Source organism: Ovis aries, chromosome 1, assembly GCF_016772045.2.
Source record: "Ovis aries strain OAR_USU_Benz2616 breed Rambouillet chromosome 1, ARS-UI_Ramb_v3.0, whole genome shotgun sequence".
NCBI classification, from domain to species: domain Eukaryota; kingdom Metazoa; phylum Chordata; class Mammalia; order Artiodactyla; family Bovidae; genus Ovis; species Ovis aries.
In genome coordinates, this window is record NC_056054.1 from 79,424,564 (window position 1) to 79,452,100 (window position 27,537).

Sequence of the window (27,537 nt, forward strand, 5' to 3'; positions counted from 1 at the left end):
TCCGCTTAATGAAGGGTAAGATCATGCCAAATCAATCATTCAGACATTCCATTAGTCATTTCATCATCAATTATTTAATTTAGAATATTCATATCATAAATAATTATTAGCATAATTTTCTGTAAAACAACTGTGATAAGAAATAGCAGACAGTTAAAATATTTATGAATATGTTCCATATGGTCTAGAATGGGAAGAAACACATGAACAAAATGAGAGAAATGGAGGCAAATGGAAACTCTAAAGATGAACAACTAAAACACCTAAAATTAAAAATACACTGGATGGGGACTAAAGCATATTAGACATAGAAGAAAAAAGATTGATGCATTTGAAGACATAGCAATAGAAACTATTCAGACTCAAACACATAGCCTAAAAAAGGCTGAAAAAACCTGGCCATAAGTAAATCATGGGGAAATGTGAATCGAAAAGCAGAGAAAACCACTGTGATAAGCATTGGGCTCTTCCTATATGCCAGGTCCTGTGATCAGCATTTCACATAACATTTCATTTACCACTAGGAGGTGGGTACTGCATTTGTCCCTGTTTTTATGCGGGGAAAACAAGAAATGATAACAATGAATTTAAGCAAATTTTAATTATAAAACAAGTTTTATTTTATAAAACACTAAAATTTTCCAAGATGTTTATTTTCATGTTATAAATTCAAGCATCTTAAGTCTGCTGCTGCTGCTGCTGCTAAGTCGCTTCAATCGTGTCCGACTCTGTGCGACCCCATAGATGGCAGCCCACCAGGCTCCACCATCCCTGGGATTCTCCAGGCAAGAACACTGGAGTGGGTTGCCATTTCCTTCTCCAATGCATGAGAGTGAAAAGTGAAGTCTCTCAGTCAAGTTTACTGAAGCTCGAAATAGAACTGGATGATAAGCTGGATAATTATTATTAATTATAGACATTAAGAGTTTTATTTAACACATATAATTAGTTGAACCAAGAATAGAAATAAAATTTCTTACCACTTTCTTATTTGTTGTTCCATTTCTATGAATCCTTCCATGGTCACACCAGGTCAAATAGACAGATAAAGTTTTGGATAAGGTAAAGCTTTAAACATAACGTTGGAAAAACTAGATTTTAAAACACCAACCAGAATTCCACAGGTGGAAGAAGGTTTATAAGGCAGAGAGAACACTTGAGGAAAGGCCCAAGCAATGAAGCCCTCCAGATGTGTGTAAGAAGCAACAGATAATATATGTTGACTGAAGCAAAGATTTCACAGAAGGACTTATTACAAGAAGGCCAGAAAAATATGTTCAAACTAAACCACTGAAAACTTCAGATGCCACAGGATTTAATATAGAAGCATGTGTGTGCTGTGCGCTTAATCCCTCAGTCATGTGTGATTCTTTGCAACCTCATAGACTGTACCCCGACCCTGACCCTGCAGGCTCCTCTGTCTGTGGGGTTCTCCAGCCAAGAATATTGAAGTGGTTGCCATTTCCTCCTCCAGGGGATCTTCCCAACCCAGGGATCGAACCCACATGTCTTGTGTCACATGCATTTCAGGTGGAATCTTCACCACCTATGTGGGTTTGGGAATCCCATATAGAAGCAGAGACATTTAAATCTCAGCTCTCTGAAGTCTGGCACTTAGCATATGAGGTCATCTCCACCCTTAATATCACCCCAACAATTACCCTCAACACAGAGAGAGAACTGAGTTTAGTTAAGATTTTTATATATGTCTGGTAGATCTGATGATCGAATAAAAGGAAATGCACTTTCTCTTTCAGAGTGTAAAAAGCCGAACTATTTTACCTGCAAACCAGAAAGAGGGAAACGTGACCCAGGCAGGATAGACAAGCATGAAAGAGGAGCTGAGATGTGAGGCCATTGACAACATCAACGGAAGCTGCATTAGCATCAGCGTTGATTAGAAGCTGCTGGAGGTCACCAGCAGAAGCTTTTCTTGCAGCAGAGAAGAGACAGTGTTGTGAAGGGACAGACATAGAAGAGATGTGGTAAATAATAGTCACCTATTGTTCATTCATTTTAAAATTCTCCATTGAACTATTAAGTTTAAAATATAGAAGTGGTATGGAATGTCAGCTTTTCTGTTTCATGAAATCATGACAGGTAATGGTCTCTTCCCTGGTTTCTATCCAAACGCCAAAAGAGGAAAGTCATATTTAGGAAAGAATTTTTAGACCTATGAAATTTAATACTCTTGAAAAAGTGAAAGTGTCGATTGCTCAGTCGTGTCTGACTCTTTGCAACCCCGACCCCAATCCCATGGACTGTAGCCTGCCATCGTCCTCTGTTCCTGGAATTCTCCAAGCAAGAATACTGGAGTGGGTAGCCATTCCCTTCTCCAGGGGATCTTCCCGAGCCAGAGATTGAACCTGGGTCTCTCAAATTGCAGTCAGATTCTTTACTATCTGAGCCACTAGGGAAGCCCCTTTAAAATCTTAGACATATGCAATTTTATCTCTGGTTCTTACACCAGTATGACCACTGACAGGCTACATTACCAACCACATTAACTTGGCTCCAAAGCAAAATTTCTTTCATTATAACTGTAATTTTATGCTATTGGATATTCTTTTCTGTAGCAACAGCTGTTGAGTAGACCCCTATCATTTTGTCCTTTTGTTTTCCTCAAGAAAATGTCCACTGCTGCTCAGTATTGAAGCAAGAATATTTAACAATATTAGCCAGTTTTCTTTACCTTTTCTTCTTACTTAGTTCTTGACAAAGAAGTGATAATGGATTAATAAACTGGCAAAATGTACCAGTTTTTTTGTTATGCCTTATTCTTATGGACAGGGATTAAAGGGGATTCCCCTTTTGTAGTTTTTTCCTCTTTTCTCCTTCAAAGGAGCTTGTATGTCTTCTTTCCTTGGGTTGTCAAACTCAACCAACCAGTTTGCGCTCCTGCAGATAATGACTATAGTTGTCTAGCTGCTATACCTTTCTCTCTGGGTAAGAAAATCACACCAAAACAGTATCAGAAAGATTATTTAAGATACCAGATTCCATCTGTAGGCTATCATGCTCTTTAAGCTTCCATTTTCAGTTCAGTTCAGTTCAGTCACTCAGTTGTGTCCAACTCTTTGAGACCTCATGAATCACAGCATGCCAGGCCTCCCTGTCCATCACCATCTCCTGGAGTTCACACAAACTCATGTCCATTGAGTCGGTGATGTCATCCAGCCATCTCATCCTCTGTTGTCCCCTTCTCCTCCTGCCCCCAATCCTTCCCAGCATCAGAGTCTTTTTCCAATGAGTCAGCTCTTCGCATGAGGTGGCCAAAGTATTGGAATTTCAGCTTTAGCATCATTCCTTCTAAAGAATACCCAGGACTGATCTCTTTTAGAATGCACTGGTTGGATCTCCTTGCAGTCCAAGGGACTCTCAAGAGTCCTTTCCAACACTACAGTTCAAAAGCATCAATTCTTTGGCACTCAGCTTTCTTCACAGTCCAACTCTCACATCCATATATGACTACTGGAAAAACCATAGCCTTGACTAGATGGACTTTTGTTGGCAAAGTAATGTCTCTGTTTTTTAATATGCTATCTAGGATGGTCATAACTTTCCTTCCAAGGAGTAAGCATCTTTTAATTTCATGGCTACAATCACCATCTGCAGTGATTTTGAAGCCCCGCAAAATAAAGTCTGAGACTGTTTCCACTGTTTCCCCATCTATTTCCCATAGCTGTGAAAAGAAGAGAAGTGAAAAGCACAGGAGAAAAGGAAAGATATAAGCATCTGAATGCAGAGTTCCAAAGAAGAGCAAGAAGAGATAAGAAAGCCTTCCTCAGGGATCAATGCAAAGAAATTGAGGAAAACAACAGAATGGGAAGAGACTAGAGATCTCTCCAAGAAAATTAGAGATACCAAGGGAACATTTCATGCAAAGATGGGCTCGATAAAGGACAGAAATGGTCTGGACCTAACAGAAGCAGAAGATATTAAGAAGAGGTGGCAAGAATACACAGAAGAACTGTACCAAAAAGATCTTCATGACCAAAATAATCATGATGGTGTGATCACTCACCTAGAGCCAGACATCCTGGAATGTGAAGTCAAGTGGGCCTTAGAAAGCATCATTGCAAACAAAGCTAGTGGAGGTGATAGAATTCCAGTTTAGCTATTTCAAATCCTGAAAGCTGATGCTGTGAAGGTGCTGCATTCAATATGCCAGCAAATTTGGAAAACTGAGCAGTGGCCACAGGACTGGAAAAGGTCAGTTTTCATTCCAATCTCAAAGAAAGGCAATGCCAAAGAATTCTCGATCTTCCATTTTAGTTGTATTCAATTCACTACTGTATACTTGTTGCAAAAGTGTGTGTGGGGGGGAATTTATCATGTCATTCAACTAGAATCTCCTATATAAAGCTCTCCTTGAAACTCACTTAGAATTCTACCTGAAGATAGTGAATGTTTTCATGAGCAAATGGTAGCTGCTTCATTTTCTTTTATACACAAAACATTATAACAAATTGTGTTTCTCTTCTTGCTTCCAAAAAGGATACATTCAAACTTGAAACTGACCACAGCAGCTATGTTGATACATGTTTTAGTAATGCAGTAGTCCCCAGCTTTCCATGGCTTTGTTTTTAGACATTATTTTGTCATTTCATTGTTTATATTATTGATGTTAGTAATCTCAAATCCTTTGTTTGGAGAGGCAGAGTGGATACAAATGTGGCTACAATTCAAGTTATATGAAGTGAGAACCCACTCAGTGCTTTTCATTGTCTGGCTGCTGCTGCTGCTGCTGCTGCTAAATTGCTTCAGTAGTGTCCGACTCTGTGCGACCCCACAGACGGCAGCCCACCAGGCTCCCCCATCATTGTCCTAGCCACTGGCAAATCAAAATACAGAAGTGTTGACACTAATATTAGAGAACTCATATTTAAATTAAAAATATAGATAGGCCTGAGGAATGAATAATTATGAGGCATTATTATAGAGTTATGTACAAAGTTGTATGGGAGAAAGTGAAAATACCTTATAACTTAGATTGGGAGAGTTTTCTTAGGAATAAAGACATTTTATTTGATGAATAGTAGTTTTATAGCTACAGAATACTGATAAATACATCTTTTCTTAAAGAAAAACCTGTAGAGATAGAGAGATAGATTTATTTGTTGAAAGTATATGATGTTATAAGGAAAATGGGTATAGTTATAAGGCTACACTGTTTGATGGTGTAAGATTGTACACCATCTTTGTGTACATTGTAAACTGCAGCCCACAGAGCCTAAAATATTCATTATTTAATATTTACAGGATAAGTCTGTGATACTCTGGTATAGGGTATAGTTTGGTAGGGGTCCAACAGGGGTAGAAAGTGAAGCCAGAGATCTTTATGAAAAAGTCTCATACGCTAAGTTTGAACTTTAGCCTAAGAGAATGGTATGTAATGTGCTGGCTTTGTGTCACTTTGGCTAGAGTGAAATCCATAGCCCAGAATTCCCTTCTCTAAGTATTTCCAGTTAGGGTAGGCCATAAAATAGGCCCTAACAGGGAATTTTGTGCTAGATATGAAGGTGAGAAGTAAGGCAACAGGCATTTTCTAGTGGGCATGTATTGTCTCCAATCTGGTGGCTAATCCTATTAGTATCAGGGCAGCAGTCTTGTATCTGTTCAGCCTTCCCCTGAATTCTCCTTCAATTTCTGTGACTCTTGAGACAGGAGAATGATTATCTCTACTATGAAGAAACCTTTTATTTCTGAAGTTATGTTAAAAGTCAAAACCAAGGAATGAGTATTACCTAGTGTCAGACATAAAAGAAAATGTTTTCCTCAGATGATGAAATATATAGATGTTGGATCAAGGTTTCCTTAAGAAATTTTACCACAGATTCTCTAAATGGTATTACCACTTCTTCATAACAAAGTCAGGTATGTTTCAAATGATCTAAAATGATAAGTTCAGGCTCTTAAGAAGGAATTTGTTTTCTGCATATTGGTGTATAAATCAGATGTTGTTTTTAAATGATGCTATAGAGTTAAAGAATATTGGAGAAAGTCATTTGAGGAGAGACAGCTTTGATTCTCTACCTAAACCTACCTAATACACACACACACACACACACACACACACACACACACACACACACACACTCACACAAAACTGTGCTGTGAAATTTAGGAATTCGTGCAAGTATTCATCCTTGCAAGCAACACTGTGAAGAAAAATTTACCAAGAAAAACTTTTAAAAAGAAATTTAAGAAAAGATTTAAGAAAATCTTAAGAAAGATTTAAGAAAAGATTGATATCTTTCCATAAGAAATCAAGTTCCAGTTTCCATTATAGTTACTACACTTTTAACCCCATGTACCATACCATTTCCAGCTGAACCATTATATAAACTCGACTGGAGAGTACAAGAATAACTAACTATAATGAAGATATTGAATCATAAGGTGAAAGCTATTTCATGTTATTTGGACTCATTTTAGGAAGGAAAGGAAATGTATAGTGGATTAACAATGCTTTCTCCTCCATGTCTCATGTGAGTCCATTATTAATGAAGAATTTTGTATTGCCAAGATTTTACTTTATATTTTACTTAATAACTTAATTCATATCTAGTCACTGTATACCAAATCATTAGCTTCAGATTGGTTCCTGTCCTTATCATAGCTGGGAGAAGAATCTTCCCTGAAACCTTTTTTTTTTTTCTATTTTTTCTTCTCCCTGAAACCTTTTAGCATTTTATCTACACCTCCTTAATGGCATGTGCTGATTTAATCCTGAAGTTTCAATAAGTTGTGTAATTACTTAAAAATCTCAGATATTTAAAGATGTTTCTGTTTTTTATATGTATATTTAAAGAGTACTTTGTTAATACATTATGCACATTTTGTTGAAGAATAGCTATTAAATACTTTTACTCTCATTATTATAAAATATTTTTATATTTGATAGCTTTATGTTGAGTGATAAATTCTTTATGTATAATATATAGGAAATGTATATTAAATTCATAGACTTGAAAGTTTCCAAATTTTGCCCAATTACAGTAGCCTATATATTTAGTCCTATTTTAATATAATTAATATTTTCCTTTTTCACAATTATAGGTGAGTCTGAGTGATAATGTTATAAATTTAGACTCAGAATTCTACCAAAAATTAGAACTTTCAGCATGCATTGGAATTAAGTTTTTATCTTAACAAATACTTAACACCACAGAATTAATTTTAGTAGACAAAGACATTTGCTCAGTTTTAATGTCTCAGTGGAGTCAAATCTCTAAATCAATTACTAATAATTGAGATACAAATGTTCTACTTAAAATGCAGTAATCAAAGTGCTCTTTCAACTCCTCAAGGATTCAATTTTAGTGATGTTATTTCAAGACATTTGATATTAGTCATTATTTCTTTTCATATTTACAGTCTTTTCCTCCCAGCCATTCACTCTGTGGAATTCTTAAAATAATTGAAAATTATAAACCCAGAGTAAAGGCATTTACCATTTTTCATTTCTATAGATTTTCAGTGTGGTGGAGCTAGACAGTTTTTTCTGTAATTCTTCATCCTTAGGGATACTGACCAAAGGTTAGAGTTCCTTGGGAGATTAGTGGGAGCACTATGCCTAGATCAATTTCGTGAATAAAGAGTATAACCTTTAGACATTTTATTTTCCAAAAATAGAATTACTTCTTTCCTACCCTCCTGCCAAACCAACAAATTAAGTAGCTGGTATTCCCAGAATACATCTCCTTTCCTTCAAGATGATTGCTCATTAAGGTGTTATTTTTCACTACAGGATAGATAACATCTATTGGTTAAAGTATGAAGCATGAGGCATTTTCTTATGTTGATAGAACAGTATGACTATGAGCATTAAGGACTTGACAACCACACAGCTTCTCTAGGATTCCAGTAGCCATGGAGATGCTCATTGTTTTGGATAATTTGGATTGTGAAGATGGTGATTTCATTCACAGTTCTTAGGGTTTCATGCTTCAATTTTTGTAACTTCAAAGTAATTGTAAAGTCTTCTTACTACAGCTAAGATTGAGGTCACTTAATCTATACTTTGAAATTCCATTTCTTACAAAATCCTGTGGTTTAACAGAAAAAAAATATATATATATATGAAGTGCTCTAATTCAATGGTATATGACTCAGAATAGTCATTTCTGTCACATTTCCAGAAATGCTCTTTGAAAAGGAAGTGTGATATAAGACAGCAAAACATCTGAGTTGGAGACCAGTAGACATATTTTCAAATATCAGTTCTTCAATTGGTTCCCTTGGATATTACACTTAACTTCTCTTCAACCTGTTTCCTCAGCTACACAATGATGATAATATCAGTTGTGCAGGGGGTAAATTAAAAACAATAAATGTAATACAACTTCTTTCCCATCAGTCCTTTGAATTGTTCAAGTCTGTGATCTTAGATCCCACATAAAATCTCTCAACAAATGATTCTGTGTCTACCTTCCAAATCTATTCATTATTGATAACTTCTTACTCTCTCCACCACTACCATTTTGGATCAAGAGCTTATCTTATCTCACTAAATTGCTGTGATAGCCTCAGTGTATTTTCATGCTTTAGCTCTTTCCCTTTATATAGTCTGCTCTCTAGACAGCTGGTAAGGCTATTACAATTTTAAAAAGTCGAGACATGACAATCTCCTCGCAAAATCCTCCAAAGGCTCTTCTGCCTCAGGGCCAAAATCCTTAAAACATACCTCAAAGCCCTAAAGAATCTCTTGATGAAGGTGAAAAAAGAGAGTGAGAAAGCTGGCTTGAAACTCAACCTTAAAAAAAAGCAACTGAAATCACGTCATCCAGTCCCATCACTTCATGGCAAATAGCAGGAGGCTCCAAAACCACTACAGACAGTAACTGCAACCATGGAATTAAAAGACAGTTGCTCCTTTGAAGGAAAGCTATGACAAACCTAGACAGCATATTAAACAGCAGAGACATCATTTTGCTAATAAAGGTCCATATAGTCAGAGCTAATGTTTTTCCAGTAGTCGTGTATGGATGTGAGAGTTGGATCATAAAGAAGGCTGAAAGTGAAAAGTGAAGGCACTTAGTTGTGTCCAACTCTTTGTGACCTCATGGACTGTAGCCTGCCAGGTTCCTCCGTCCATGGGATTTTCCAGGCAAGAATACTGGAGTGGGTTGCCGTTTCCTTCTCCAGGGGCTCTTCCTGACTCAGGGATTGAACTCGGGTCTCCTGCACTGCAGGCAGACTCTTTACCATCTGAGCCACCAGGGAAGCCCAAAGAAGACTGAGTGCCAAACAACTGATGCTTTCAAATAAAGGTACTGGAGAAGACTCTTGAGAGTCCTTGGACTTCAAGGAGAGTAAACCAGTCAATCTTAAAGGAAATCAACCTTGAATATTCATTGAAAGGACTGATGCTGAAGCTGAAGCTCCAATACTTTGGCCACCTGGTGCAAAGAGCTGACTTATTGGAAAAGACCTTGATGCTAGGAAAGATTGAGGGCAGGAGGAGAAGGGGAGAATAGAGGAAGAGGTGAATCACTAATCAGATGTATGGCAATAAGAAACTTCCTGGGGTTAAGGGAAGTGTTCAAAAACCCTAGAATGTACACTGACTTTTCAATTTCTAGTATTCTCACCTTTGATGGATTGGGATGAAGAAAAATAGAAAGTAAGGCATTATGTTACATTGTGACTATAACTGTGACCCCATAGACTGTAGCCCACCAAGCTTCTCTGTCCATGAAATTTTTCAGGCAGGAATGCTGGAGTGGGTTGCCATTTCCTCCTCCAGGATATCTTCCTAACCCAGTGATCAAACCTGTTTCTCCTGCATTGGCTGGTGGATTATTTACTAGCACTACCTAGGAAGCCCATTATGTCATTCATTCATTGATGGACTGGGATGAAAGAAAAATAGAAAGTAAGGCATTATGTTACACTTTAAACTGTGATTCTTAGGATATATAGAGGCAATAAATATTAAATATTAATAGATTATGGAGATACTGGCATTGGGATCTTTGAAAACATAACATCATGGGCTAAATCTCATAAGCCTCAACTGAAATGTAGAAGGTTACTATGTAAGTTTAAGGAAAGGTTCATCTCCTCTAGTCTCAAGACAGAATCTGTTGACAATCAAGTTAGGATCTACATATAAGAAAGGCAAAATTGCAAAAGAGATAAATCCACAGCCTTGAAAGTGTCATTTTTCCCTTCTATTTCTTCTTCTTAGTTAAGACCTTGATTGGAAGAGTAAGATTTTGAGATCAGACAGTTTGATTAATGGTTCTGTGGAACTCAGACCACTAAATTTCCCTCAACTTTCTATGTGTTGATAAAAGATCTCTGTTCATTCTCAGAAGAGAGAAATCTCCCCTTCCTAGAGATTTTTTTTCTAAGACTTCAACTGAAGCAGACAGTATTAACCCTAGAAGAGGCAGCAATGCAAATTTGACTACTAGTCCAGATCTGGGTTTGTCTTCCTTTCCCAAAATGCGTTCTCCATTCTGACCAACTGAGAGTTTACCAAATGCCTACTCTTTTATGCATTTATCCTACACAACACTGCCTTCCAATCAGATACCGATTTTAAAACAACAACAAAAGCAAACTGTCAAGCAGTGGGTTTATGACCCTGGGCTATATAGGTGTTAATACGTATTTCATCAATTGCAAGTGGCTGGTTTAATATAACATGCAGCTTGTTTAAATAACTTGGAATACTTAGCTAACATGCCTTAAAGGGATTCACATCTATTGAAGTTGGGAGCTGATATTCAGAATGTGGTAAATATGCTAAAATGGTCATTGATACATAATGTTTTGTCTCCAGCGCTAGAATATATCAGTCCAGGAACCAAGAGAGATGGAAGTACCCCAGCGATACACTTTCAGAATCTATACTTTCTGTCTTCACTTCTTTAGATTCTGTTACAGTAAACATCCCGATTCCTTGTAATGGATAGAGTGCTTCTGCTTAGGGAATGCTATTTGTTCCTAGAAAACTAAGATTATTTCCAATATATTTTGGTCTTTTCCTTCCAGCAGACCAGCAAGTAAAGAAAAAAATAACTGAACTGTCAAAAGTAATTGACTCCAAATAAGATGAGAAGCTAGCATTGCTCTTAAACAATGGAAGAGGAATATCCTGAAATATGATTTCTCATCAAAGTTTCTTGAGGCTTTTGGGGTTAGTTATAAATTTGAATATATATTACAGCAGCTGTAGGCTGACAAGGGCAATGAAATGAAGAGCTCATCCCTTTTGGGAATTTGGGTCTCAGAGCAGCCAAATGTAACTGAAGATGAGATGAATCTAGAATAATGCTGAAAGATATATTTAATCAGATTAAAAGTGACCTATGGTTCAGTGGTTACATTGTTGACTGTAGCTTATTTTTATAGCCTTCTTGCCTTAAGACTTTGCAGAGATTTTAGTAGACCATCAATTGTATAGTCACTCTGTGTTGGATTGGATTTCAGGGAAGAAACAAGTGGAACAGTGTAGTGCAGGAAGTGATCTGTATTATATAACTCTCATGTACAACTTCATATCTAATTGTCTTCATTTGTTCACTTCCAGCCATGGCTGTTGTGAATCCCGTCTATACATACTCTGTTATTGTTCAGTTGCTCGATCGTGTCTGTTTGTGACCCGATTAGACTGCAGCACTCCAGGCTTCCCTGTTCATCACTATCTCCTGAAGCTGGCTCAGACTCATGTGCATTGAGTCAGTGATGCCATCCAACCATCCTGTCTTCTCTTGTCCTTTTCTCCTGCTGTTCTCTATCTTTCCCAGGATCAGGGTCTTTTCAAATGAGTAGGCTCTTCACATCAGGTGGCCAAAGTATTGGAGCTTCAGCTACAGCATCAGTCCTTCCAATGAATATTCAAGTTTTCCTTTAGGATTGACTGGTTTGATCTCCTTGCAGTCCAAGGGACTCTCAAAAGACTTCTCCAACACCATAGTTTGAAAGCATCAATTCTTCAGTGTTCAGCCTTCTTTCTGGTCCAACTCTAATATCCATACATGACTACTGGAAAAATCATAGCTTTGACTATACAGACCCTTTTTTGGTAAAGTAATGCCTCTGCTTTTTAATATGCTGCCTAGGTTTATCATAGCTCTTCTTCCATACATATACACTCTGAGAGTATCTCAAATTGGTCCTTTGCTTTACTTAGTTTCTTATTCTTTACTGATGTCATACTCAGAGACCACACGTAGTGGTGGCCACAGTGTGGATGCTACAAGAAATTTCTTGGTGTAAACACGCACATTTTGGTAGTGTGGGGAGTTAATGCTGTGGGGAGTAAACTTATGGTCAACAGGCCACGGGAACTCTTGAAAAAATGTCTTCCTCATTGTCCATCCTCTTAACAGATTATTTTGAATGAACTTCATAGAGCTTTTTAGGAGGACCCATGGGATGGAAGAACCCCTTCTACCAGTTGTGAACTCAATTACATATAGTGATATAGGTTTTCCCTTATTCTTGATTTGCATGCAGTGTTTCCTATGTTACTCACTTTCCTTTTATTTAAGTCTTGATTTTTGAGTTTGATTCATTGCAAATCATGTAACCCTTTAGAATGTAAGTTCCATATGGATAGTGATTTTTGTCCATTGTTCATTGCTCTGTCTCCAGTTCCTAATAGTGATAAATCTGCCAGAGTGCATGCCTTCATTAAACGTTTGTTAAACCGATGTATTAGACAGTGTTCCTCTTGGGCACTTCATTTCAGTACTGTCCAACTGTCTCCGTTTCTGTGTGCTTTAGAAATTTGCACATGTAACTGCCTTTGGCCTATTGAAGCTATTTGTTCACATGAACAAAAGAGCTGGAAGGTGTCTGGGATTTTTACATTCTCTCTCCTACTTTCCACTGGGACTGAGTATAGGAAAATGAAAGTCCAACTCTCTTGCCCCAAGGAAGGACAAGCCCTAAAGTGTAACTGATGTTCTAGAATTTTCTGTATAATCATCTATAGGTTGTGCCCAAAATGTTACTAGTGCTTATCTCCTCATTCTCTATCATACTGCTACCACACATTATTGAATTTTTTTACAAGCAGTTCCTTAAAAATTGGGAAATCCCACTTGATACAATGAAAGAAAATGCCAGGAATATAACAGATGCTCAATAACAGACAATATGCTTTTGAATAGCAGTTATTATTTATCAACGCTTATTCAAATGAAAGTACCATTATATCCTTCTTTTGAAAAAAATCAGGCTTCTTCTCCCTCTTATTATTGAGATCTACACTTTGAGACTCAGAGCTGTCCAGTTCTGAAAATTAGTTTCTATATTATTCTTTGTGACTGAGATTCTGTTTTAATAACATGGGAGTTAGCAGGTGTGTATAACATAAATATAGTACTCTGTATTTTCCACGTATGAATGATCATATGAATCAATGGAAAGCTGCCAAAAATGGATAATTAAATCAGTTCAGTTCAGTCGCTCAGTCGTGCCCGACTCTTTGCGACCCCATGAATCGCAGCACGCCAGGCCTCCCTGTCCATCACCAACTCCCGGAGTTCACTCAGATTCACGTCCATTGAGTCAGTGATGCCATCCAGCCATCTCATCCTCGGTTGTCCCCTCCTCCTCCTGCCCCCAATCCCTCCCAGCATCAGACTCTTTTCCAACGAGTCAGCTCTTCGCATGAGGTGGCCAAAGCACTGGAGTTTCAGCTTTAGCATCATTCCTTCCAAAGAAATCCCAGGGCTGATCTCCTTTAGAATGGACTAGTTGGATCTCCTTGCAGTCCAAGGGACTCTCAAGAGTCTTCTCCAACACCACAGTTCAAAAGCATCAATTCTTCAGTGCTCGGCCTTCTTCACAGTCCAACTCTCACATCCATACATGACCACAGGAAAAACCATAGCCTTGACTAGACGGACCTTAGTCAGCAAAGTAATGTCTCTACTTTTGAATATGCTAGCTAGGTTGGTCATAACTTTTCTTCCAAGGAGTAAGTGTCTTTCAATTTCATGGCTGCAGTCACCATCTGCAGTGATTTTGGAGCCCCCCAAAATAAAGTCTGACACTGTTTCCACTGTGTCCCCATCTATTTCCCATGAAGTGATGGGACCGGAAGCCATGATCTTCGTTTTCTAAATGTTGAGCTTTAAGCCAACTTTTTCACTCTCCTCTTTCACTTTCATCAAGAGACTTTTAGTTCCTCTTCACTTTCTGCCATAAAGGTGGTGTCATCTGCATATCTGAGGTTATTGATATTTCTCCCGGCAATCTTGATTCCAGCTTGTGTGTCTTCCAGTCCAGCGTTTCTCGTGATGTACTCTGCATATAAGTTAAATAAGCAGGGTGACAATATACAGCCTTGACATACTCCTTTTCCTATTTGGAATCAGTCTGTTGTTCCATGTCCAGTTCTAACTGTTGCTTCCTGACCTGCACACAGCTTTCTCAAGAGGCAGATCAGGTAGTCTGGTATTCCCATCTCTTTCAGAATTTTCCACAGTTTATTGTGATCCACACAGTCAAATGTTTGGCATAGTCAATAAAGCAGAAATAGATGTTTTTCTGGAACTCTCTTGCATTTTCAATGATCCAGTGCATGTTGGCACTTTGATCTCTGGTTCCTCTGCCTTTTTTAAAACCAGCTTGAACATCTGGAAGTTCACAGTTCATATATTGCTAAAGCCTAGCTTGGAGAATTTTGAGCATTACTTTACTAGCGTGTGAGATGAGTGCAATTGCGCAGTAGTTTGAGCATTCTTTGGCATTACCCTTTTTGGGGATTGGAATGAAAACTGACCTTTTCCAGTCCTGTGGCCACTGCTGAGTTTTCCAAATTTGCTGACATATTGAGTGCAGCACTTTGACAGCATCATCTTTCAGGATTTGAAATAGCTCAACTGGAATTCCATCACCTCCACTAGCTTTGTTTGTAGTGAGGCTTTCTAAGTCCCACTTGACTTCACATTCCAGGATGTCTGGCTCTAGATGAGTGATCATACCATCGTGATTATAGCAGGTGGAGTGTCAGGACTTATGGAATATCTGGGGAGGCTTCCTGGAAGAAGCCCCACTTTATTAGGTCTTCGTATTTTAGGAAGCTGTATTTTTAAAATTTTGTCTAGTTGATTTTAATGATTTGTCAAGCTTGGGAGCCTCTCAAGTCAGTAGTCCTGTTTGTTCTTGAAAGCATTGTCATTGATTTCACAAATAGGTTTTATTTTATAGTCCTGTACTGTCTGTTGCTGAACCCTTCAGAGACCTGGTTGAATGGAACAGTCAGGATCAATTTCCAGATACAACAACCAATGGTTGGGCGGGTTACTAAGGTTATTGTCATAGCTTGTTTTGAAAGTCACTCAGTCATGTCGGACTCTTTGCAACTGCATGGATGGTAGCCAGCCAGGCTCATCTGTCCATGAAATTCTTCAGTCAAGAATACTGCTGCTACTGCTGCTGCTGCTAAGTCTCTTCAGTAGTGTAGTGTCTGACTCTGTGTGACCCTATAGATGGCAGCCCACTAGGCTCCCCCATCCCTGGGATTCTCCAGGCAAGAATACTGGAGTGGGTTGCCATTTCCTTCTCCAATGCATGAAAGTGAAAAGTCAAAGTGAAGTCTCTCAGTCGTGTCCGACTCTTAGCAACCCCATGGACCACAGCCTACCAGGCTCCTCCGTCTATGGGATTTTCCAGGCAAGAGTACTGGAGTGGGGTGCCATTGCCTTCTCCAATGCCAGGCTCTTCTGTCCATGAAATTCTTCAGGCAAGAATACTAAGGTTATATAAACTTGTAATTATTTGAAGCTGCTTACCGTAAATTATTATGTATGTGTGTGTATATATATATAGATATATATATGAATGGTGTATAATAAAATATATGATATAAGAAGATAGGCGTTTTAGAAATAAGATTATTTTCACTATTGCAAATTAAGTTTTTAATTGTTAAAACTTATTACCTATGTTCTTCATATATCTATAAATGATTTTTTTCTTGTAAATTAGTTTTAGTTGCTACATTGTCCAAATGTAGTATGGCACAGAGAATTCAAGACAAGGTTTATTATAACATTAAAAGGAAATTTTAGAAGAAAATCTACTTATATAAATGTGATAACTCATAAAGAATGTGTATTTTTATCTAGCCATATTTACAGAAATAGATAAAATTAACCTTTATTTAATAGGGTATTACTTAAATTTTATATAAGCTTATATAATTATACATATATAAGTTTTCATTACAATCCCCAAAAAAGGCAATGCCAAAGAATGTTCAAACTACCACACAATTGCACTTATCTCACATGCTAGTAAACTAATGCTCAAAATTCTCCAAGCCAGGCTTCAGCAATACGTGAACTGTGAACTTCCAGATGTTCAAGCTGGCTTTAGTAAAGGCAGAGGAACCGGAGACCAAATTGCCAACATCCGCTGGATCATGGAAAAAGCAAGAGAGTTCCAGAAAATATCTATGTCTTCCTTATTGACTATGACAAAGACTTTGTGTGGATCACAGTCAACTGTGGAAAATTCTGAAAGAGATGGGAATACCAGACCACCTGACCTGCCCCTTGAGAAACCTATATGCAGGTCAGGAAGCAACAGTTAGAACTGGACATGGGACAGACCGGTTCCAAATAGGAAAAGGGATACGTCAAGGTTGTATATTGTCACCCTGCTTATTTAACTTATATACATCATAAGAAACACTGGGCTGGAGGAAGCATAAGCTGGAATTACGATTGCTGGGAGAAATATTAATAACCTCAGATATGCAGATGACACCATCCTTACGGCAGAAAGTGAAGAGGAACTAAAAAGCCTCTTGATGAAAGTGAAAGAAGAGAGCGAATAAGTTGGCTTAAAGCTCAACATTCAGAAAACGAAGATCATGGCATCTGGTCCCATCACTTCATGGCAGATAGATGGGGAAACAGCGGAAACAGAGTCAGACTTTATTTTGGGAGGCTCCAAAATCACTGCAAATAGTGATTGTAGCCATGAAATTAAAAGACACTTATACTCCTTGGAGGGAAAGTTATGACCAACCTAGATAGCATATTAAAAAGCAGAGATGTTACTTTGCCAACAAAGGTCCATCTAGTCAAGGCTATGGTTTTTCCAGTAGTCATGTGTGGATGTGAGAGTTGGAGTATAAAGAAAGCTGAGCACCGAAGAAATGATGCTTTTGAACTGTAGTGTTGGAGGCCTTTTGAGAATCCCTTGGACTGCAAGGAAATCCAACCAGTCCATCTTAATCATCCTAAAGGGGACCAGTCCTGGGTGTTCATTGGAAGGACTGATGTTGAAGCTGAAATTCCAATACTTTGGCCACCTCCTGTGGAGAGTTGACTCACTAGAAAAGACCCTGATGCTGGGAGGGATTGGGGGCAGGAGGAGAAGGGGACGATAGAGGATGAGATGGCTGGATGGCATCACCCACTTGATGGACATGAGTTTGGGTAACTCCAGGAGTTGGTGATGGACAGGGAGGCCTGGTGTGCTGTGATTCATGAGGTAGCAAGGAGTTGGACATGACTGAGTGACTGAACTGAACTAAACTGATATGTACATAATTATAAAATGTTTGTGTGATGTATGCTAAGTCATTTCTGTCATGTCCAACTCTGTGCAACCCTATGGACTGCCTCCTGCCACGCTTCTCTGTCCATAGAATTCTCCAGGCAAGAATACTAGAGTGGGTTGCCATGCACTCTTCCTGGGAATCTTCCCAACCCAGGTATCGAACCCTCATCTATTAAGATTACTTGCATTGGCATGTAGGGTCTTTACCACTATCGCTACCTGGGAAGCCTCTAAAATATGTGATATATATGTATGTTTATTATGTTCTGTTAAATAGTGATCAAAATACTTAATCAGAATAAAATAGGAAAGTAATAGTTATATTAGTTAATAACATTATTCTAACACTATAAAATGTATGAACTGTTCTCAGAGGCTTTATTTAATTTTATCTTTATAGCAACTAGGAATTTAGCATTACTAATAGGAGAAGGCAATGGCACCCCACTCCAGTACTCTTGCCTGGGAAATCCCATGGACGGGGGAGCCTGGTAGGCTGCAGTCCATGAGGTCCTGAACAGTTGGACACGATTGAGTGACTTCACTTTCACTTTTCACTTTCATGCATTGGAGAAGGAAATGGCAACCCACTCCAGTGTTCTTGCCTGGAGAACCCCAGAGATGGGGGAGCCTGGTGGGCTGCCATCTCGGGTCACACAGAGTCAGACACGACTGAAGTGACTTAGCAGTAGCAGCAGCAATAACTAATCAAAGGGAATGAAACAGGAATATACATAGGTTACTGGGCTTTGAGACACCTTGAAATAGATCATGTATCATTTTTTCCATAATGATATCTTGTGTGCTTACTTCTAAGTTGCTATATTTCCAAAATAGATTCTCTCATTTGTTTGTACAATAATCCTACAGCTACTGCTAAGTCACTTCAGTCGTATATGATTCTGTGCGACCCCATAGATGGCAGCCCACCAGGCTCCCCCGTCCCTGGGATTCTCGAGGCAAGAACACTGGAGTGGGTTGCCATTTCCTTCTCCAATGCAGGAAAGTCAAAAGTGAAAGTGAAACCTCTCAGTCGTGTCCGACCCTTAGCGACCCCATGGACTGCAGCCTACCAGGCTCCTCTGCCCATGGGATTTTCCAGGCAAGAGTACTGGAGTGGGGTGCCATTGCCTTCTCTGACAATAATCCTAGGAGATATCTAAAATTAACTATGTCTTATATTACAGAAATGTAAGCTCAGAAAAAATTGACTTGAATAATGTCAGTAGGGAAAAGACTAACTACTGTGTAAAAATAATTTTTTAACCATCAAAGCTTATTCACATTCGCTGTGCCACTAAGCTCTTCTTTTTCTTCTACTTAGTTTTCACATATAAGTGTAAGTTTAGTTATTTTACCTATATTTCCTGCTCAGCATTATCTCATAGAATTGACTAGGCCAATTGAGCAGAGACATTTATATGTATACGGCAAATTTTGTAAAATACACTTTAAGTAATACTTAAATATCATTTCTCTTCAGTCTTATAGTATTTTTTGTTTTTATAAAGCATTTATTCATTTTCATATTTTAAGTCATGAAAAAAATTAAAGACATAGAAATGTGAAAGATTTTGACAAGTACATGTTCTTAATTCTACAGTTAACATTTTTGCCATGCCTGTATATTGCATATCTTTCCACCTCTCCATTTCTCTTCTAATATATCAGTTCATCCTTCTTGAGCAGTTTTAATTTGTATTTACAATGTTTTCTCTATAAATCTAATATTTTTTAAATCTGGCATTGGTCTCTATTGCATTATTTTTTGTTTATTTTTCTCTTAAGAAATAGGTCATATTTTCTTCTTTTTGTGGTATGTAACTTTGGATTTAATCTTGGACATTTTGAATTCTGTGTTGTAGGAAGCATGAATTAAGCTCAGTTCAGTTCAGTCACTCAGTCGTGTCCAGCTCTTTGCGACCCCATGGACTACAGCATGCCAGGCCTCCCTGTCCATCACCAACTCCCACAGTCCACTCAAACTCATGTCCACTGAGTCAGTGATGCCATCCAACCATCTCATCCTCTGTTGTCCCCTTCTCCTCCCCCCTTCAATCTTTCCCAGCATCAAGGTCTTTTCCAATGAATCAGTTCTTCACATCAGGTGTCCAAGAATTGGAGCTTCAGCATCACCATCAGTCATTCCATGAATATTCAGGATTGATTTTCTTTAGGATTGACTGGTTGAATCTCCTTGCTGTCCAAGGGACTGTCATGTGTCTTCTCCAACACCAGAGTTCAAAAGTATCAATTCTTCAATGCTCAGCTTTCTTTATAGTCCAACTCTCACATCCATACATGACTACTGGAAAAACCATAGCTTAGACTAGATGGACCTTTGTTGGCAAAGAAATGTCTCTGCTTTTCAATAAGCTGTCTAGGTTGGTCACAACTTTTCTTCCAAGGACCTAGCATCTTTTAATTTCATGGCTACAGTCACCATCTGCAGTGATTTTGGAGCCTCCCAAAATAAAGTCTGTCACTTTCAACTGTTTACCCATCTATTTGCCATGAAGTAATGAGACCAGATGCCATGATCTTAGTTTTTTGAATATTAAGTTTGAAGCCAACTTTTTCACTCTCCTTTTCACTTTCTAGAGGCTCTTTAGTTCTTCTTCACTTTCTGTCATAAGGGTGGTGTCATCTGCATATCTGAGGTTATTGATATTTCTCCCAGCAATCTTGATTCCAGCTTGTGCTTCTTACAGTCCAGCATTTCTCATTAGGTACTCTGCATATATGTTAAATAAGCAGGGTGATAATATACTCAAGAGTGAACAAGAGTGAATTAAGTTAGGCTCAGCCAAAGAGTAATTTTTAAAGCAGCATTTATCTTGTATAAACCAAACTACATTCTTTGATTGAGTTGTTTGCTTGGAGTATCCCCTGTGCTTATCTGGTGCAAAGATTGATTAGATGTTTAGCTATCGCCCTAATTGGAGCTTTCTTTTTCTGGCATCCTTTTTCCAAGAATTTGCATCTTCACCTAGTGGCCATAGTGGCTTGAACACTATCCTTTAATTTGCTAGACAGTGTGACTTTGTGTTTTCCGTTAAAGTTTTAGCCAACCCACATGGTGCAGACTTTCGGGGAGCAGGTGGAACATTTGGCTAAATGTAATAAAAATGTGAAATTCTCAAGCTCTATTATCATCAGTCTCAGCCTGTCTTCAATTCTTCCTTTATTTATTTACCCTCTGTTGCATTCAAGTAGCTGTTGTGGCTTTGGGGAATTTTTTTCTAAATATTTTTTTCCATGCTTTATAGCTATTATTTGCATCATAGTTGTTCCTTTAGCAGTTATTTGTCCATGGTAGAAGAAGAACTCTCATGGTTACCTTTCAACTCACTACATTTCTATGACTGAAAACCTTTTTGTTTTTATGAGATTTATAGCAAAAGATATTAAAGATCTATTTAAGTCATGTAGCTTATTATACATAAAGATTTTGACTGTTTGTATTTACACTTGCGCTGGGCCTTCTCTATCTAATGAAAATATTTGGTCCACATTTATGATAATCCAAAGGCAAAATTAAGACCTATTTTCATATTTAATCTGTGGTCTATGGAAAATGAAAATTAAAGTATTCAGAGAAATATAGGCAAAAGAAAGCTTGCATATCCTCCTGCCAGAGTAAACACTGTAAAATTGGACTGAGTGAGAATATCAGGAAGATTGATCATTCAGCAGATGGCTGTAGTAGTAACAAAAAACAGGATTCTCTACTTGAACTGAGTGACTTTTTGCCTATGCCATACTCTTGCTAGAGGCTTCCTTGGTGGCTCACATGGTAAAGAATCTGCCTGCAATGCAGGAGACCCAGGTTTGATCTCTGGGTCAGGAAGATCCCCTGGAGAAGGAAATGGCAACCCACTCCAGTATCCTTGCTGGAGAATTCCATGGACAGAGGAACCTGGAAGGCTACAGTCTATGGAGTTACAAAGAATCAGACATGACTGAGTAACTAACACTTCTACTTTTCACTTTTTTGCTTAAATAAATTACATTAACTTTTCCACAGTCAAGAAATCTTTTATCAGGATGGTCATTTAAAATTATTGTCAACTAATCAAAGAGGTCATTGATCTGTTAATAATCTCACACGTTGCCATGAAAGGAACATCATTTAGTCATGTCTAACTTTTTGCGACCCCATGAACTATACAATCCATGGAATTCTCCAGGCCAGAATACTGGAGTGGGTAGCCTTTCCCTTCTCCAGGGGAACTTCCCAACCCAAGGATTGAACCCAGATCTCCCACATTGCAGGCTGATTCTTTACCAGCTGAACCACAATGGAAGCCCATTTCCATGAAACTCATTCTTATGTTGGCTATAGCACTCTCTCCGCCACTTAAGACACAACAAAATGGCAGAGAAATAGGAGGTTTTTTTTTTTTTTTCAGTCTATCTCTATTCCTTATTCTTTCTGCTAACCTTTTCTAGCCAGAATAATAGTGCTATCTTGACATTTCTCTCTAAAGTTAAACAACTTAACTCACTTCAGTTATGCACAAAAAGTATATTTTAATCATTTCAATGTAGTGTTATTTATTGTGCTTTATAGTAGATTATTTATACAATAACAGCTCAGTGTTTTAACATATACAATATCTGAGGAATTATAAACCAACTAAAAGGTCTATGCTGGCACATCAGTTCAGTTCAGTCCGGTGGCTCAGTCATGTCCGATTCTTTGCAACCCCATGGACTTCAGCACGCCAAGCCTCCCGGTCCATCACCAACTGTGGAGTTTACTCTAACTCATGTCTATTGAGTCAGTGATGCCATCTAAATATCTCATCCTCTGTCATCCCCTTCTCCTCCTGCCCTCAGTCTTTCCCAGCATCAAGGTCTTTTCAAATGAGTCAGCTCTTCGCATCAGTTGGCCAAAGTATTAGAGTTTCAGATTCAACATAAGTCCTTCCAATGAACACCCAGGATTGGTCTCCTTTAGGATGGACTGGTTGGATCTCCTTGCAGTCCAAGGGACTCTCAAGAGTCTTCTCCAACACCACAGTTCAAAAGCATCAATTCTTTGATGCTCAGCTTTCTTTATAGTCAAACTCTCACATCCACACATGACTACTGGAAAAACCATAGCCTTGACTAAACAGACATTTGTTGGGAAAGTAATGTCTCTGCTTTTCAATATGCTGTTTAGGTTGGTCATAAGCTTCCTTCCCAGGAGTAAGTGTCTTTTAATTTCATGGCTGCAATCACCATCTGCAGTGATTTTGGAGCCCCCCAAAATAAGTCTGCCACTTTTTCTACTGTATCCCCCTCTATATGCCATGAAGCGATGGGACCGAATGCCATGACCTTAGTTTTCTGAATGTTGAGCTTTAAGCCAACACTTTTGCTCTCCTCTTTCACTTTCATCAAGAGGCTCTTTAGTTCTTCACTTTCTTCCATAAGGGTGGTGTCATCTGCATATGTGAGGTTATTGATATTTCTTCCAGCAATCTTGATTCCAGTTTGTGCTTCATCCAGCCCAGCGTTTCTCATGAGGTATTCTACATATAAGTTAAATAAGCAGGTGACAAAAAAAAGCCTTAACATACTCCTTTTCCTATTTGGATCCAGTCTGTTGTCCTATTTCTAGTTCTAACTGTTGCTTCCTGACTTGTATACAGATTTCTCAGGAGGCAGATCAGGTAGTCTGGTATTCCTGTCTCTTAAAGAATTTTCCACAGTTTGTTGTGATCCACACACTAAAGGCTTTCACATAGTCAGTAAAGCAGAAATAGATGTTTTCTGGAACTCTCTTGCTTTTTCCATGATCCAGCAGATGTTGGTAGTTTGATCTCTGGTTCCTCTGCCTTTTCTAAAACTAGCTTGAACATCTGAAATTTCATGTTTCATGTATTGCTTAAGCCTGGCTTGGAGAATTTTGAGTATTACTTTGCTAGCGTGTGAGATGAGTGCATCTGTGAGGCAGTTTGAGCATTCTTTGGCATTGCCTTTCTTTGGGATTGGAATGAAAACTGACCTTTTCCAGTCCTGTGGCCACTGCTCAGTTTTCCAAATTTGCTGGCATATAGAGGGCGGCACTTTCACAGCATCATCTTTTAGGATCTGAAATAGCTCAACTAGAATTCCATCACCTCCACTAGCTTTGTTCGTAGTGATGCTTTCTAAGGCCCACTTGACTTCACATTCTAGGATGTCTGGCTCTAGGTGAGTGACCACACCATCATGATTATTTTGGTCGTGAAGCTCTTTTTTGTACAGCTCTTCTGTGTATTCTTGCCACCTGTTCTTAATATCTTCTGCTTCTGTCAGGTCCATACAATTTCTGTCCTTTATTGAGCCCATCTTTACATGAAATGTTCCCGTGGTATTTCTAATTTTCTTGAAGAGATCTCTAGTCTTTCCCATTGTTTTACTCTATTTCTTTGCACTGATCACTGAGGAAGGCTTTCTTATCTCTCTCTCCTTGCTATTCTTCAAACTGGTATATCTTTCCTTTTCTCCTTTGCTTTTTGCTTCTCTTCTTTTCACAGCTATTTGTAAGGCCTCCTGAGACAACCATTTTGCTTTTTTGTATTTTTTTTTTTTCCCTTGGGGATGGTCTTGATTCCTGTCTCCTCTACATTGTCATGAACCTGCATCCATAGTTCATCAAGCACTCTGTCTATCAGATCTAGTCCCTTAAATCTATTTCTCACTTCCACTGTATTATCATAAGGGATTTGATTTAGGTCATACCTGAATGGTCTAGTGGTTTTCCCTACTTTCTTCAATTTAAGCCTGAATATGGCAATAAAGTGTTTATGATCTGAGCCACAGTCAGCTCCTGCTCTTGATTTTGCTGGCACATCAGGTAAAAGCATTTAAAGAGACTTTGTTTGTGAATAGAAATAGGCTTTGCAGTAGAACTTTTCAGAAACATATCCTTATGGTTATTTAAAAACTAGTCCACAGGTATGTTTTCTGATTTTACAAATCTTGGGCACAAGTTTATTTTGTCATATTCCAAATGGCAAAAGCTAAACTGCAGAAAACAGTTTTTGTCTTGTCACCAGTTCACTCATCAAATATCAGTCCCTTCTCAGGAACTCATGTCTGATCAACAAAGCTCTAAATAATTTACAGATGCAAATGTCTGTCATATTGAGCATCAGCTTGTCTCAGTTCTATGAGTGACTAGCTTGGAGCAAAGCATGCTATTTCTGCTAAAACACTGGGTGACATGAAGCTTCTGAAAAAAAAAAAAAAGAATTACATAGGATAACCCAGATGAGAATAGTTTTGCATATCCAGATTTTAGTGAAAACAGTGGTAGTACTTTGTTATTTAGAGTTCACGTTACTATTGAATGTTGCAATATATGGTTGAGCCATCCTTTGGAGAAAAATGTGGATTTTGTGCTCAGATTCCCTTCCCAGATTCCCTACAAATTACACTCTGATCTTGGAAATAGAAATATCTTTAAGCTTGGTCATGTTTTGCACATTATACTATGTCAAGAAGTAAGGTTTACAGCAAATTGCCATTGGCTATCTATGTTACTCTTTCCATATATCTCACCCTCTCTTTCCCTCTCCCCATGTCCATAAGTCTATTCTCTATGTCTGTTTAAATTCTCAGGAAACTCAAACAGGGGCTCTGTATCAACCTAGAGGGGTGGGATGGGAAGGGAGATGTGAATGGAGTTTCAAAAGAGAAGGGTATATATGTATACCTATGGCTGATTCATGTTGAGGTTTGACAGAAAACAGCAAAATTCTGTGACTCAATTATCCTTCAGTAAAAAATAAGTTAATTAAAAAATGAAGTAAGATTTTCTGTATTAAGGACTCTTAACTCTTTTCTATACTTATAAATATTTCAGTCTCAATTGTACTAGAAATTGCCTATCTTACTATACACAGTAAGGTATATATCTAAAATTTTTCCAACAGTTGAGTTTTGGAAGGCATTTTCAAATGATATATTTTTATGGGACACTTAAAATATACATAGGCATGACAGATATTTTTTACCTGCACTGAGAGAATTTCTAAATGAAGCAAATGAAATCATGGTTTTGAAAGATGTTATCTTTGTATCATATATAATCTTATTGTCTATTTCCTTGAGTTCATTAAAATCTGAAAATGCTCTTCTTAAATATGTACAAAACTTGTAGGTAATATAGAAAAAAGAACTGTAGAAAATATGTTTAGCTTTTAAGCATTATGATTAAAGTATTGCAAAATAGTAACTGGGCCCACTATTCATCTGTGTAAGCTAATTAACCACTTGGAAGTAAGGGCATCTTTTGCTCTCAAATACCCTGTTATTAACATCTGAGAAAATATATAAAATATATTATTATTTTGGTTAAAAGAAACAGAAGCAAGGAACTCAGAAGCTAGGTCATGCTGTGTTGATGTTAAGCAATGTCAGATGTCTGAATTAATATATATTCTATTTGGAAGCAGTGTAGGTATGTTAGTACATAATAACAGATGGCTCTACTTTTATCTTTCATATTTGATGTGGAATTTGCTGCAAACTATAGTAATTCTGTAGAGAAGGCATTGTGCTCTTAAATTATATAAAATTTTCATTGTTTGTCTTGGCTAAGATTTCTTTTGCTCTCAAAATACTATCAAGTTAAAAACAAGAAGGAACTCTGCACATTTCTTCCCCTGTTGAAATTAAACATGATCTCAACCAAGGGCTATAATCGTCCTTGTTCTAGTATGATTCCTCAGGTAACTGTAATTGAAAGGAGTAAAATATGCAAAGAAAATCATTGAAAGGAAACATCTTTCAGAACTGTAATTAAATAGATTGGTTGTGTGAAATAAATTAAGAGCAAAGTATAAAATAGGGGAGACACAACAGAATGCAAATCATACAATCAAGAAGAAATACTCTTGACCCTTTTGTTACATGTGTTTTCCCTAGTGATTTGCCCTTGGAACATTTCAACACCATTGAGAGTGAGCAGATTTTAAGGAACAAACCTATGCCAGTTTCCTCTTTGTAGAATGCCTGAAGAGATGGCAACCCAGGTGCACGATTATTGTAAATGCTTCCTTTAGACTAAGAATGGGTTATCTTTGCTGGAGCAAGCTTCATTCATTATTCAACACTCTTGTTGAATGCCTGACCTACCCTAAAGATGGAGATAGGAGCAGAGAACAATGTCTTAAGGACATTTCTACACCAGCAAACTTTTCTACAACCTGACTCAAGGGTTTTGTTTGTGTATAAAAGCATTCTATTTTAGGTGAATAGTCTCTCCTGTCTTATTTTTACTTTTTGTGATAAATCCAACATATTCTTCATGGGAATATTTATTGATATTTTTCCCTCATGTTGTCAACCTTAGAAGTTGTAAACTGTAAAGTTTCTAACTGGAACTGGTAGATGTTGGGACTATAATTTATGAATTGTTCTGAGCTCTACTCCTTTTGTGTAACACAAGAAATACTGACAATAGTATTAATTTTATTATTTTATGAAATCATTTTATTAAAATAGATCAGCCACCATATGACAAATGTTTTTTTTTGTCTTCCATCAGAACTGTCATTAAAAAAACTTATACTTTCTTATAGTATCATAAAAAGACATTTCTGGATTATTGAATTTCAGAATTGATTTTCAAGTCTATGTTGTCTTTTCCTTTCTATATCATGTTTTTTTATATCTAACTTTGTGTAACAGAGGTGTGCCATGATGGTCTCTGGAATGATTATAAATGATATTCTATCACATTACTTCTGTAGAAATGTCAGAATGGTTCTGAAATCATGTGATTCTGGACTCATGTAATGTTGGCAATAATGGAACCATTTTTAGCTTCATTATTTGGGTATATGTGGATTTAAGTCAATAGCGACATATTTTGGAAAATTATTTCCTCCAACTCTAATAGTATCAAGTCCATTAATTGTATTTGTTGGAGAATATTTATCTCTGTGCACCATTACATTGTTCTTCTCAGACAGTGTTGTAAAGACCTCCCCATTGATAAAGTGCACTAAT